The 13,489-nt window shown below is 40.4% G+C and overlaps 1 protein-coding gene and 1 long non-coding RNA gene across 2 annotated transcripts in view; one reads left to right on the top strand and one right to left on the bottom strand.

The window, feature by feature from the left end:
- LOC124034643 (tetraspanin-9) overlaps nucleotides 1–7,331 on the bottom strand; it is a 306,432-nt gene extending 299,101 nt beyond the window's left edge. The window contains exon 1 of the mRNA XM_046348100.1: nucleotides 7,019–7,331. The gene's annotated coding sequence lies outside the window, so the exon portion shown is untranslated. The remainder of the gene's footprint in view (nucleotides 1–7,018) is intronic.
- Nucleotides 4,303–11,328, top strand: LOC124034655. The gene is made up of 3 exons (XR_006838608.1): nucleotides 4,303–4,607; nucleotides 9,320–9,404; nucleotides 10,431–11,328. It is a non-coding gene; the product is annotated as an uncharacterized LOC124034655 (long non-coding RNA).
- Nucleotides 11,329–13,489: the final 2,161 nt, after the last annotated feature.

The following is a 13,489-nucleotide window of genomic DNA, read 5'->3' as shown; positions in this document are numbered from 1 at the left end:
ATTCGCCTACCTCCTCATGCCTTTTGCACACATTGTATATAGACTCCCCTTTTTTCTCTGTTTTATTGACTTGTTAATTGTTTACTCCATGTGTAACTCTGTTGTCTGTTCACACTGCTATGCTTTATCTTGGCCAGGTCGCAGTTGCAAATGAGAACCTGTTCTCAACTAGCCTACCTGGTTAAATAAAGGTGAAATAAATTAAATAAAAACACCTGTATTCGGGAAATTTCTCCCATTCTTCTCTGCAGATCCTCTCAAGATGTTTTATTGGGTTCAAGTCCAGGCTCTGGCTGGGCCACTCAATGACATTCAGAAACTTGTCCCGAAGCCACTCCTGCATTGTCTTGGCTGTGTGCTTCGGGTCGTTGTCTTGTTGGGTCGTTGTCTTCACCCCAGTTTGAGGTCCTGAGTGGTCTGGAGCAGGTTTTCATCAAGGATCGCTCTGTACTTTGCTCCGTTCATCCTTCCCTCAATCCCGTCTAGTCTCCCAGTCCCTACCTCTGAAAAACATCTCCACAGCATTATGCTGCCACAGCCATGCTTCACCGTAGGGATGGTGCCAGGTTTCCTCCAGATGTGATACTTGGCATTCAGGCCAAAGAGTTCAATCTTGGTTTCATCAGACAAGAGAATCTTGTTTCTCATGGTCAGAGTCCTTTAGGTGCCTTTTGGCAAACTCCAAGCGGGCCTTCATGTGTCTTTTACTGAAGAGTGGCTTCCGTCTGCAGAGATGGTTGTCCTTCTGGAAGGTTCTCCCATCTCCACAGAGGAACTCTGGAGCTCTGTCACAGTGACCATCGGGTTCTTGGTCACCTCTCTGACCAAGGTCCTTCTCTCCCGATTGCTCAGTTTGGCCGGGCGGCCAGCTCTAGGAAGAGTCTTGGTGGTTCCAAACTTCTTCCATTTAAGAATGATGGCGGCCAGTGTTCTTGGGGACCTTCAATGCTGCAGAAATATTTTGTTACCCTTCCCCAGATCTGTGCCTCAACACAATCCTTTCTCAGAGGTCTACGGACAATTCCTTCAACCTCATGGTTGTTTTTTCTCTGACATGCACTGTCAACTGTGGGACCTTATATAGACGAGAGGTCGACCGATTAATCGGAATGGCCGATTAATTAGGGACGATTTCAAGTTTTCATAACAAATCGGAAATCAGTATTTTGGGCGCAGATTTGTCGATTAAAAAACAACAACCATTATACATTTTTAAACCTTTATTTAACTAGGCAAGTCAGTTAACTTCTTGCAGCGAGCCATCCCGGATCGTGAATACAGCCTCAAGCTCATTACCATAACGCAAAGTTAACTACTCATGAAAATCGCAAATGAAATTAAATCAATATGTTAGCAACACTGTCATCTCAGATTTTCAAAAATATGCTTCTCAACCATAACAAAACTAGCATTTAGCGTTAGCATTTTTATCATTAGCATTTAGCATCAGCAGGCAACATTTTCACAAAAACCAGAAAAACATTAAAATAAATAATTTACCTTTGAAGAACTTCGGATGTTTTCAATGAGGAGACTCAGATAGCAAATGTTCAGTTTTCCTGAAAGATTATTTGTGCAAGAGAAAATCGGTCCGTTTGGTGCGTCACATTTGGCTACCAAAAAAAAAACGAAAATTCAGTTATCCAAACGCCAAACTTTTTTCCAAATTAACTCCATAATATCGACTGAAACATGGCAAACGTTGTTTAGAACCAATCCTCAAGGTGTTTTTCACATATCTCCTCGATGATATGGTTCGTGGAAGTGTCCTTTCCCCTCTGAATCGCATGGCAAAATGCATGCAGCTGAAGATTACGCAACAATTTAGACAAAGGATACCGGGCGGACCCCTGGCAAATGTAGTCTCTCATGGCCAATCTTCCAAGGATATGCCTACAAATACGTCACAATGCTGCAGACATCTTGGACGAACGGCAGAGAGCTTAGGTTCATTCATCACACATTCACAGCCAAATAAGGAGACGATGGGAAACAGAGCCTCAAAATTCTGCTCATTTCCTGATTGAGGTTTCATCTTGGTTTCGCCTGTAGCATGAGTTCTGTGGCACTCACAGATAATATCTTTGTAGTTTTGAAAACGTCAGAGTGTTTTCTTTCCAAAGCTGCCAATTATATGCATAGTCGAGCATCTTTTCGTGACAAAATATTGCGCTTAAAACGGGCACGTTTTTTTATCCAATAATGACATAGCGCCCCCATAGGTTGAAGAGGTTAAGAACACATTCTTATTTTCAATGACAGCCTAGGAACGGTGGTTAACTGCCTTGTTCAGGGCAGAACGACAGATTTTCACCTTGTCACCTCGGGGGATCCACTCTTGCAACCTTACAGTTAACTCGTCCAACACAATAACGACCTGCTTCTCTCTCGTTGCACTCCACAAGGAGACTGCCTGTTACGCAAATGCAGTAAGCCAAGGTAAGTTGCTAGCTAGCATTAATCTTATAAAAATCAATCACATTTATTTTATTTATGCATTATATTAAGTTAAAATAAGTGTTCAAAAAAACAACAAAAACAACAACAAAAATGTTTTAATCAGTTGATTAATCGGTTTCGGCTTTTTTGGTCCTCCAATAATCAGTATCGGTGTTGAAAAAGCATAAATCGGTCGACCTCTAATGTAGACAGGTGTGTGCCTTTCCAAATCATGTCCAATCAATTGAATTTACCACAGGTGGACTCCAAATAAGTTGTGGAAACATCAAGGATGATCAATGGAAACAGGATGCACGTGAGCTCAATTTCAAGTCTCATAGCAAAGGGTCAGAATACTTATGTAAATAAGGTATGTTTAAATGTGTTATAAATATGCAAATTAAAAACTTTTCAATTGGTCATTTTGGGGTATTGTGTGTAGATTGACAAGAAAAGTGTTCTTCAATCCATTTTAGAATAAGGCTGTAACATCACAAAACGTGGAAAAAGAGAAAGGGTCTGAATACTTTCTGAATGCACTATATTTGTTCCTCTCAAGTTCTTGGCTCTTTCCAGAACAACTACCCTGTCATTGAACCTCAGTAACTTGACCACTATCGGCCTGGGTTTGTCACCTGGTGGGTTTTCCAGTCCTGTGGGCGAGCTCCACCTCAATCTTCCTGTGGTCTATCTTCAGTTTCTCTGAGATCATTTCCATCATTTTGTGCTCAGACGCCGTCCAGGTCTCATGTGGATATTCTGAGATTCCATCCACAACCATGTCGTTCCAACTTGATTGTCCCTTGCCATTCTCCTGTTTAAACTCATCGAGTTGACCCTGGGAGCTCGATGAGTTCTTCAAGTCCTGGACATCTCTGGTCAGGTTGTCCATTATTATAATAGTTGACTCCACCAGTATTTGAACAAAACACTATTTTCTTGCTGTTGTAACAACTGCTTGTAGAACTATTTTTGTTCATTTAAAAGATCCTTCACCTGTGATAGAGACACACTCCTGTCCTCAACAGTACTCCCGCCAACTTTGGTCTTTGTCATGATAACAATGTAGGTTTCGCTGTTACACCTCAGTTCCATTCCAGACAGGGCAGGTCACAGGGAAGATTGAAAAAAAAACAGCAGGGATCCAGACAGCCAAAAATCTGGGACAATCCGCAATCTTGAGGAATATAATTTTAAAATGGCTCTAACTTATTTCTTCCCCATCAGAAACCCAACTACAAAGATGTTCTACTTGCTTTATTGTAATAAAACGAACTGTATAGTCTCAAAACATGGTATAAACTATTATTTTGAACTTATATATGGTCAGTACTTGCATCCATAGCTCCATCTATGAATGAGAGTGGTTACATTTCTCCAGCCACTAAGCTGTTTACCTAAAAAAGTGGTAGGGTGACCGGGTTGTTATCGGTTGAACTGTAGATTGTCCCTTAAAATCTCTCTGTGATAGGGGGTGGTATTTTCACGTCCGGATGAAAAGTGTGCCCAAAGTAAACTGCCGGCTACTCAGACCCAGAAGCTAGGATATGCATATTATTAGTAGATTTGGATAGACGACACTGACATTTCTAAAACTGTTTGATTAATGTCTGAGTATAACAGAACTGATTTGGCAGGCAAAACCCAGAGCACAATCCATCCAGGGAAATATTTGAGTTCAATATGTTTTCCATTGGTTTCCTATGGCAAGCCCGTTTTAATAGAAATATGCTTGCAGTTCCTATAGCTTCCACTAGATGTCAACAGTCTAGAAATTGGTTGATGTTTTTCTTTTGAGAAATGAAGAAGTAGCCATTTCCTTTCTGGGTGTATAGCCAAGTGTACTCGTTTGGGGCCCGTGAATTGAAGCTCGCTCCACTTTCATTTTATCCACTATTGAACGCAGTTTATTCCGTTTTAAATTGTATCAATTATTTACGTTTTAAAATACTTCAAGTTGGATTTGGAAAGTTGTTTGAAATGTTTGGATAAAGTTTACAGGTAACTTATTAGATATTTTGTAGCCATGCTGGGCGAGTTGGAACCAGTGTTTTTCTGAATCAAATACAACAAATAAATGGGGATATAACGACAGAATTAATCGAACAAAAGGACCATTTGTGATGTTTGGGACATATTGGAGTGCCAACAGAAGAAGATCTTCAAAGGTAAGCATGAATTATATCGTTATTTCTGAGTTTTGTGTCATGCCTGGCAGGTTGAAATATGATTGTCATGTGTTTGTTTGATATGGTGCTGTCCTCGGATAATCACATTGTTTCCTTTCGCCATAAAGCCTTTTTTGAAATCTGACACAGTGGCTAGATTAACAAGAAGTAAAGATTTAATTTGGTGTATTGCACTTGTGAATGTATTAAAGTTAAATATTTCTAATTTTTGGGGAATTTCGTGCTCTGCCATTTCACCGGATGTTGTCAAATTAATCCAGCTAGCGGGATTTGGTCCATAAGAAGTTTTTAAAAGGAATGACAATAGTTGTAGGCTAAACAAGGAATTAGACCGATAATGATTCAACGCCGAAATCCGATAACAATTATTGGAGAACCTAAAAAAGCCAATACCGATTAAATCTGCATATATATATATATATAAAAATGACAATTACAACAATACTGAATGAAGACTTATTTTAACTTAATATAATAAAGAATCTATTTAGTCTCATAAATAATGAAACATGTTCAATTTGGTTTCAATGATGCAAAAACAGTGTTGGAGAAGTGCAATATGTGCCATATAAAAAAGCTAATGTTTAAGTTCCTTTCTCAGAACATGAGAACATATGAAAGCTGGTGGTTCCTTCTAACATGAGTCTTCAATATTTCCAGTTAAGAAGTTTTAGGTTGTAGTTATAGGAATTATAGGACTCTCTCACTATACCATTTGTATTTAATATACCTTTGACTATTGGATGTTCTTATAGGCACTATAGTATTGCCAGCCTAATCTGAGGAGTTGATAGGCTTGAAGGCATAAACAGGGCTGTGCTTCAAGCATTGCTAAGAGCTGCAGGCAAATGCAGGAAAGTGCTATTTGAATGAATGCTTAAGAGACTGCTGCTGCCTACCACCGCTCATTAATACGGTCAAATCCAGAAACTATCATTTAGAAAACAAAACGTTTATCCTTTCAGTGAAATACGGAGTCGTTCAATATTTTATCTAACAGGTGGCATCCATAAGTCTAAATATTGCTGTTACATTGCACAACCTTCAATGTCATTTCATAATTATGTAAAATTCAGGCAAATGAATTAGTTCAACGAGCCAGGCGGCCCAAACTGCTGCATATATCCGGACTCTGCTTGCACAGAACACAAGAGAAGTGATACAATTTCGCTAGTTAATATTGCCTGTTAACATGAATTTTTTTGACTAAATATGCAGGTTTAAAAATATATACTTGTGTGTATTGATTTTAAGAAAGGCATTGATGTTTATGGTTAGGTACATTGGTACAACGACAGTGCTTTTTTTCACGAATGCGCTTGTTAAATCACCACCCGTTTGGCAAAGTAGGCTGTGATTCAAAGATAAATGAACAGGCACCACATTGATTATTTGCAACGCAGGACAAACTAGTTAAACTAGTAATATCAACCATGTGTAGTTAACTAGTGATTATGTTAAGATTGTTTTTTTTTACAAGATAAGTTTAATGCTAGCTAGCAATTTACCTTGGCTTCTTGCTACACTCATGTAACAGGTGGTCAGCCTGCCACGCAGTCTCCTTGTGGAGTGCAATGGAATCGGCCATAATCGGATTCCAAAAATGCAGATTACCAATTGTTATGAAAACTTGAAAGCGGCCCTAATTAAATCGGCCGGTCTGAAAAGCCATTGATACAGACATGATAGCATTGTTAAAGCAATAAATAGGCTTCATCTGTGCTTCAGACACATCCTTTGCAACACAATAAGGCACTCAAACTAGACAGTTGTTCAAACTAGAAGACAGTTGTTCGACAAGGCATGCTTCCCACATACTAGATCAGCACTAGCCGCCTCTCAGCTGTTCCTCCTCAAAGTGCTCTGAATTTATCTTGATTCTTCACATTGCTTAGGTCCCTGCATGAGAGGAATAATAACCCCTATGCATTCCTTTAGGAATGATGCATGCAGTAATTTCTGCTGGCACCATTTTATGCAAATTGTATGCTCACTAGTTGGCTAATCACATGTGAAAACGTCTTCCCGAAAAGTACATTTCAAATGTGATGCTTAATGTTTCTTCAGACTTCATGAGGCTACATTTGATTTTGTATTAATTTAGTAGCCTATAGTGACATGTTCACACATAAATCCCATGTAACTAACATCATGTGAACGTGATGTTATTTTATGGTAAAATAACAACATAATCGTGGTCTGTCGCATTGTAACAAATGATACGTGCTCTGTATGAAGCCCTAACAGCTCGTGAAATCAGCAGCTCAGTTAAACAAAGCGATCAGCAAACTTATTGAACTGTCATAGTCAACAACGAAACACCCATTAATGGTCTAAAACATCACTGTGAATTACTACAATATAATGTAGAGTTTAATGTGCGGTCTTACCTGTCGAGAATCTCCTTACAAATTACTTTGTTGTAAACTGTCACTTGTATCCGCGCAGAGCAAATCCAGAAAAAAACATGCCTGGGAACTTGCAAGCAATGAACAAAGTTTTCATTCCGTTTTCTACAGCGAGATATTAGCCCTACTGTTTCATAATTTATTCGAGCTCTGTCCCCCCATAGGGTGTCCAGGAAGACGGGGTATTTAGCAAAGACGTAAATAGTGACTTTCTGTAGCCTACTTCTGAATCTCGTTTACTTGCTGATACTGACCTCGTATTTCTCCCGTTGGATAAGGAAATGGAGCATGCTAGGGGAAGAAAAGTGGAGAAGCTTAGTTTGCTGACTCCTACAGGCATGATACGAACGTCTATTTAGGAATTTGATGTTTGGAGGGACCGCTATATTCCAAAACTGAACCATTCATTTTTTAACAATCCTTGTTTTTTTGCCATTGAGTGGAATTGATATACTATGACTCACAGATCGTATCCCGTAAAGTGAAGATCTGAAAGCCGAATCAGTCCTAGGGAATTTAAGTATTGTTAAACAATGGATTATTCCTGGCAAGTAACATAGGTGACCTTTCAGTGTTTTGTCACAAGCAACCTAAACCCCAATGCTGTTTTATAAGTTACTAATGTGCTACTACTATTTTTGTTCCATAAAATACAGTTGAAGTCGGAAGTTTACATACACTTTAGCCAAATACATTTAAACTCAGTTTTTCACAATTCCTGGAATTTAATCCAATAAAAATATCCTATTTTAGGTCAGTTAGGATCACCACTTTATTTTAACAATGTGAAATGGCAGAATAATAGTAGATTGAATGATTTCTTTCAGCTTTTATTTCTTTCATCACATTACCAGTGGGTCAGAAGTGTACATACACTTAATTAGTGTTTGGTAGCATTGTCTTTTAAATTGTTTAACTTGGGTCAAATGTTTTGAGTAGCCTTCCACCATCTTCCCACAATAAATTGGGCCCATTCCTCCTGACAGAGCTGGTGTACCTGAGTCAGGTTTGTAGGCCTCCTGGCTCGCACATGCTTTTTCAGTTCTGCCCACAAATTTTCTGTAGGATTGAGGTCAGGGCTTTGTGATGGCTACTCCAATACATTGACTTTGTTCTTAAGCCATTTTGTCACAAGTTGAAGTATGGAAGTATGCTTGGGGTCATTGTCCATTTGGAAGACCCATTTGCGATCAAGCTTTAACTTCCTGACTGATGTCTTGAGATGTTGCTTCAATATATCCGCATAATTTCCCTTCTCATGAAGCCATCTATTTTGTGAAGTGCACCAGTCCCTCCTGCAGCAAAGCACCCCCACAACATGATGCTGCCACCCCCATGCTTCACGGTTGGGATGGTATTCTTTGGAATGCAAGCCTCCCTCTTTTTCCTCCAAACATAACAATGGTGATTATGGCTTAACAGTTCTATTTTTGTTTTATCAGACCAGAGGACATTTCTCCAAAAAGTACGCTCTTTGTCTCCATGTGCAGTTGCAAACCCTAGTCTGGCTTTTTTTATGGCAGTTTTGGAGCTGTGGCTTCTTCCTTGGTGAGTGGCCTTTCAGGTTATGTCGATATAGATACTTGTGTACCTTTTTCCTCTAGCACCTTCACAAGGTCCTTTGCTGTTGTTCTGGGATTGATTTGCACTTTTCACACCAAAGTATGTTCAACTCTAGGAGACTGAGCGGTATGACGGTTGCGTGGTCCCATGGTGTTTATAATTGCGTACTATTGTTTGTACAGATGAACATGGTAAAGACGCACTGAGTTTGAAGGCAGGCCTTGAAATACATCCACAGGTACACCTCCAATTGACTCAAATGATGTCAATTAGCCTAGCAGAAGCTTCTAAAGCCATGACATCATTTTCTGGAATTTTCCGAGCTGTTTAAAAGGCACAGTCAACTTAGTGTATGTAAACTTCTGACCCACTGGAATTGTGATACAGTGATATTAGTGAAATAATCTGTCTGTAAAGAATTGTTGGAAAAATTACTTGTGTCATGCACAAAGTGGATTTCCTAACTGACTTGCCAAAACTATAGTTTGTTAACAAGAAATTTGTGGAGTGGTTGAAAAACAGTTTTAATGACTCCAACCAAAGAGTATGTAAACTTCCAACTTCAACTGTAAATGCAATTGACTTCCCTTTAGGCCTATGACATGAAGATATTAGATACAATACAGTAATACAACATTTGCTTTATTGGTTAATTTGTCTGCATATTCTTTTGACTTATTTTTCCAGGTAAGTTGACTGAGAACACATTCTCATTTACAGGAACGACCCGGGGAATAGTTACAGGGGGAAGGATGGGAGATGAATGAGCCAATTGGAAGTGTTGGAGGATCAGGTGGTCATGATGGTAAGAGGGTCTGATTGGAAATTTAGCTAGGACACGGGTTAACACCCCTTCTCTTACAATAAGTGTTGTGGGATCTTTAGTGTCCACTGAGCGTCAGGAGACCCGATTAACGTCCCATCGACAAGATGGCACCCTACACAGGGCAATGTCCCCAATCTCTGCCCTGTGGTATTGGGGTGTTTTTTTTAGACCAGAAGAAAGAGTGACTCCTACTAGCCCTTCAACACCACCAGCAGCATTTGGTCTCCCACGCAGGGACTGACCAGGACTAACCCTGATTAGTTGTACAATACCCAATTTGACACTCCACACATACATCACAGGCTGGGAGCAGCGCAGGGGTTGCTTAGGGGTAAAGTGACTTGTGCAAGGGCACAAAGGCAGTAGGTATCATACAGAATATTTAAGCTCCTACCATTATCATCAGGGTGAGAATCAGATCCACTATGTGAAACAGCAATATCCATATGTTTACCATGCAGTTGCTATTGGCACCCCCAACTCTCCTGGCACGCCCAACTCTGCCCATGAGTTTCAAAATAGAATTATCCCTCATTAGTTTTCCTTCAAAACTACAACCTGAAAGCACTGACAAAGTGAGAAAAGTGAGATCAATAAACCTGTGGAGAGATATCCTCTGTTATACTAACAGTGTGTTATCGAGACATATCTAAATGGCATAATGGCATAACCATTAAACATTCTTTAAAATAGCTCACTAAAAACCTGACAACCTGACAGCTCACTAAAAACCTGTTAATGGAGCCTCCACCAACCCTAACACCAGGAGCTAACAGCTTACATTCAGACATTAAAATGAGCTGTGTTTTCTGTTGTCCTTTGTAGAAGCTTGTTTACTGTGTGTGTTTTTTTTCCTGAGTGAGGTTTACATTTTATTTTATTTTTATTATTTTTATTTTTTAGATTTAGTGTTTGTTGTTTTTCAAGTGTAGTATGATCCTTCGGCCACAGTTTTCTCAGTAAAGTATTATGGTAATCCTTAACCACTGATTCCTTGTGTCACAGGAATCAGTGGGCAGGTTTCATTCGCTCCTCTACATCCCCAGCTGGTGTAAGCTTCTTTGTGGGAAATGATGGAGGTCTGCGTCCCTGCATCGATTAGAGGGCTGAACAGGATTAAGATTAAGAATCGTTACCCCCTACCCTGATGTCCGTCGCCTTGGAGTTGACCCATGGGGCCCAATTCTTCACCAAACTGAAACTCCGCAACGCTTACAATCTGGCGAGAATCAGGAAGGGAGATTAATGGAAAACTGCCTTTAACACCCCGAGTGGCCATTTAGTCATGCCCCCAAATTATCTAACTCACCAGCAGTCTTCATTGGTCAATCACACGCTTAGGGATATGTTGAATCGGTTTGTCTTTGTTAACCTCAACGACATCCTGATCTTCTACAAGACCCTTCCGGAAACCATCCTGCACGTCCGCCAAGTCCTGAGACCCCTGCTGCAGACTCAACTATACATCAAGATAGAGAAGTGTGAGTTCCATGTATCCCAAGTTTCTTTCCTAGGCCACATTATCTCTACCGCCGGCATCCAAATGGACCCCGTAAAAGTGAAGGCGGTCACCGTCTGTCCTCGTCCTGCCTCACTCAAACAAGTCCAGTGGTTCCTCAGGTTTACCAATTTTTACAGGTGTTTTATACGCAACTTTATCATTTGTAAGTAAAGTATTATGTTTATCTTTAACCACTGATTCCTTGTCTGGTCTCTTCTCTGCACCTGGGTCCAACCTCACCACGTCACAGATGCAGTTAATTTCATACCCTGTGCTTTTCTCTTGTGACCATCTTGATCATTACACTACAAACAGAAGGTAGATCATTATCATAATAAGATGCTAATTTAGTCCCTGTTCACAGCAGTAGTGATTTATCAAGCATGAAAGTTGCCCAGGTCGACCATGCTGTATTAGTGACTTAATCACATGTGTGGGCCGCACATGGACCAGAGACAGACCCTGATTACTTGCATACTGTAGACCACTAGAGCTTAAACAAATCAGTCCTGCCTTCTGGACTCTAGGTATCCACATAGGCAGTGCTCCTATACCCCATACCCTCTGTCTCACTAGAGGTCATTCCTCCAAATTGGTATTCTATGCAGCCTAGCAATCTTGGATATTAGTTTAGCAGTGGAGATGGATGATGTGCTTTGCGAGCATTAAGGTGAAATCCCTTTTAACAGCAGTGGCTGGGAGATATTGCCATTGTGAGGTGTTGCTCATTGTGATGCCCTGTGATACATTTAGTTCCCAGGAGGACTGTTTCTCAGAGGCACTAGGCATGTGTGTGCCTTGTATGAGACATCAGGCGAAATGGTTGCCTTTTACTCACTGACAGAATGTATACACAGTATGTGCTCTGTGCAAAGCTTACAGAACTGACGTAGGACTGATGATGAGAGGTGTACATACTATATGCGCACTCGTAGAAAGAAAATGGCTAGAACCTAGAACCTAAAAGGGTTCATCGGCTGTCCCATAAGAGAACCCTTTTGAGGAACCCTTGTTGGTTCCAGGTAGAACCCTGTTGGGTTCCATGTAGACCCCGCTCCACAAAGAAAGGGATCTACATGGAACCAACAAGGGTTCTCCTATGGGGACAGCCAAATAACCTTTTTCTCTAAGAGTGTGCATACTTAGTCTTCCATAGCCATACCTCCAAATCACGTTGTTGTCACACCTCCTTCTGATTAGGGAAGCCTGGTTCTCAAGGCTAGTGTATACTATACATTTTTTCATCATAGTTAGAATCTACACTAGGCCTACATGTAACTGAATAGGTAGAATCAGACCTCACTGTCATCATCCTCAGCTGTTCCTTCTATCCTTACCTTCTTAGTTTGGTCCTGTAAACCACCATCTCCCATTAAAGCAGGTCGCCATGGTCACCATGCATTAAACCCCTCACATCAAATACACTTTAATTGGCTCAATCAGAGCCAATCAGGTGTGGCCCAGTCTTCTGCAGTCAGTCGTCGTCCAATCACCTGGTGTTTATTGTTGTAGCCTTCCCCTCTGACTCAGGTGCAAGGTGTTCTCCAAGGCTCTGTAAATCCACAGTTATGGCTGGGGACCTTGAATAAACCCAGACATTCATGAGTCCTACCACATCATTAATCCAAAGGTTTGCTTGTGGAGCAAGATATTGTAATCAAATCCATTAAAACAAACGATTGACTTGAATAAAGTACTGGGGTGTATTATACAGTGTAATGTCACACAACCATCACTTACTGTATGTGTCACGCCCTGGCCATAGAGAGGCTTTTATTCTATATTTTGGGTAGGCCAGGGTGTGACTAGGGTGGGCATTCTAGTTTCTTTATTTCTATGTTTTCTGTTTCTATGTTTTGGCCGGGTATGGTTCTCAATCAGGGACAGCTGTCTATCGTTGCCTCTGATTGGGAATCATACTTAGGCAGCCTTTTTTCCTTTGTATTTTGTGGGTAGTTATCTTTGTTTTTGGCACTATAGCCCTAGTAAGTGTCATGGTTGTTGCTTTGGTTCTTGTTTTGTTGGCAACATTTACATAAATAAAGGAAAATGTACGCTCACCACGCTACACCTTGGTCCGGTCATTTCCATGACGACGCCCGTGACAGTATGTGAGCAAACTAAAGTTTTGTGCCTTTGTAAACCAAGTTGTCAAAGTCAAATGTTATTTTTGTCCCATCTGCTTCCTGTAGTGTGTTTATTCAAAATTACAAATACAGGACTACAGTACTATGCATAAAAGTAAACCACAGCACTGTGCACTCAAACAACTGTCCGACTGTCCGTGTTCACTTATGAGAGGCAAGCAACCCTTTACAGGTAGGCTATTTTCATCAGCCTATTCAACTCCAGAAACAAGTCACTTTACTTATGCTCACACTTTAGTCTGGCAAAATATAAATGCCATTCTGCAAGACATGTTCCAGTTGGACATAAAGTCCAACATTGTTTATATGAAGCAGAAATAACCATTTTTATGATCTTCAGAAAGTGCATGTGATTGCAAAGAACAGAGGGTGGGATAGCCTAATAATTTTCTCTCCCTCCATAAGACAGGTTGGAT

The sequence above is a fragment of the Oncorhynchus gorbuscha genome, linkage group LG01 (assembly GCF_021184085.1).
Source record: "Oncorhynchus gorbuscha isolate QuinsamMale2020 ecotype Even-year linkage group LG01, OgorEven_v1.0, whole genome shotgun sequence".
NCBI classification, from domain to species: domain Eukaryota; kingdom Metazoa; phylum Chordata; class Actinopteri; order Salmoniformes; family Salmonidae; genus Oncorhynchus; species Oncorhynchus gorbuscha.
Note: the sequence above shows the minus strand (reverse complement) of the source record. Positions and strands in the feature narration are given on the sequence as shown.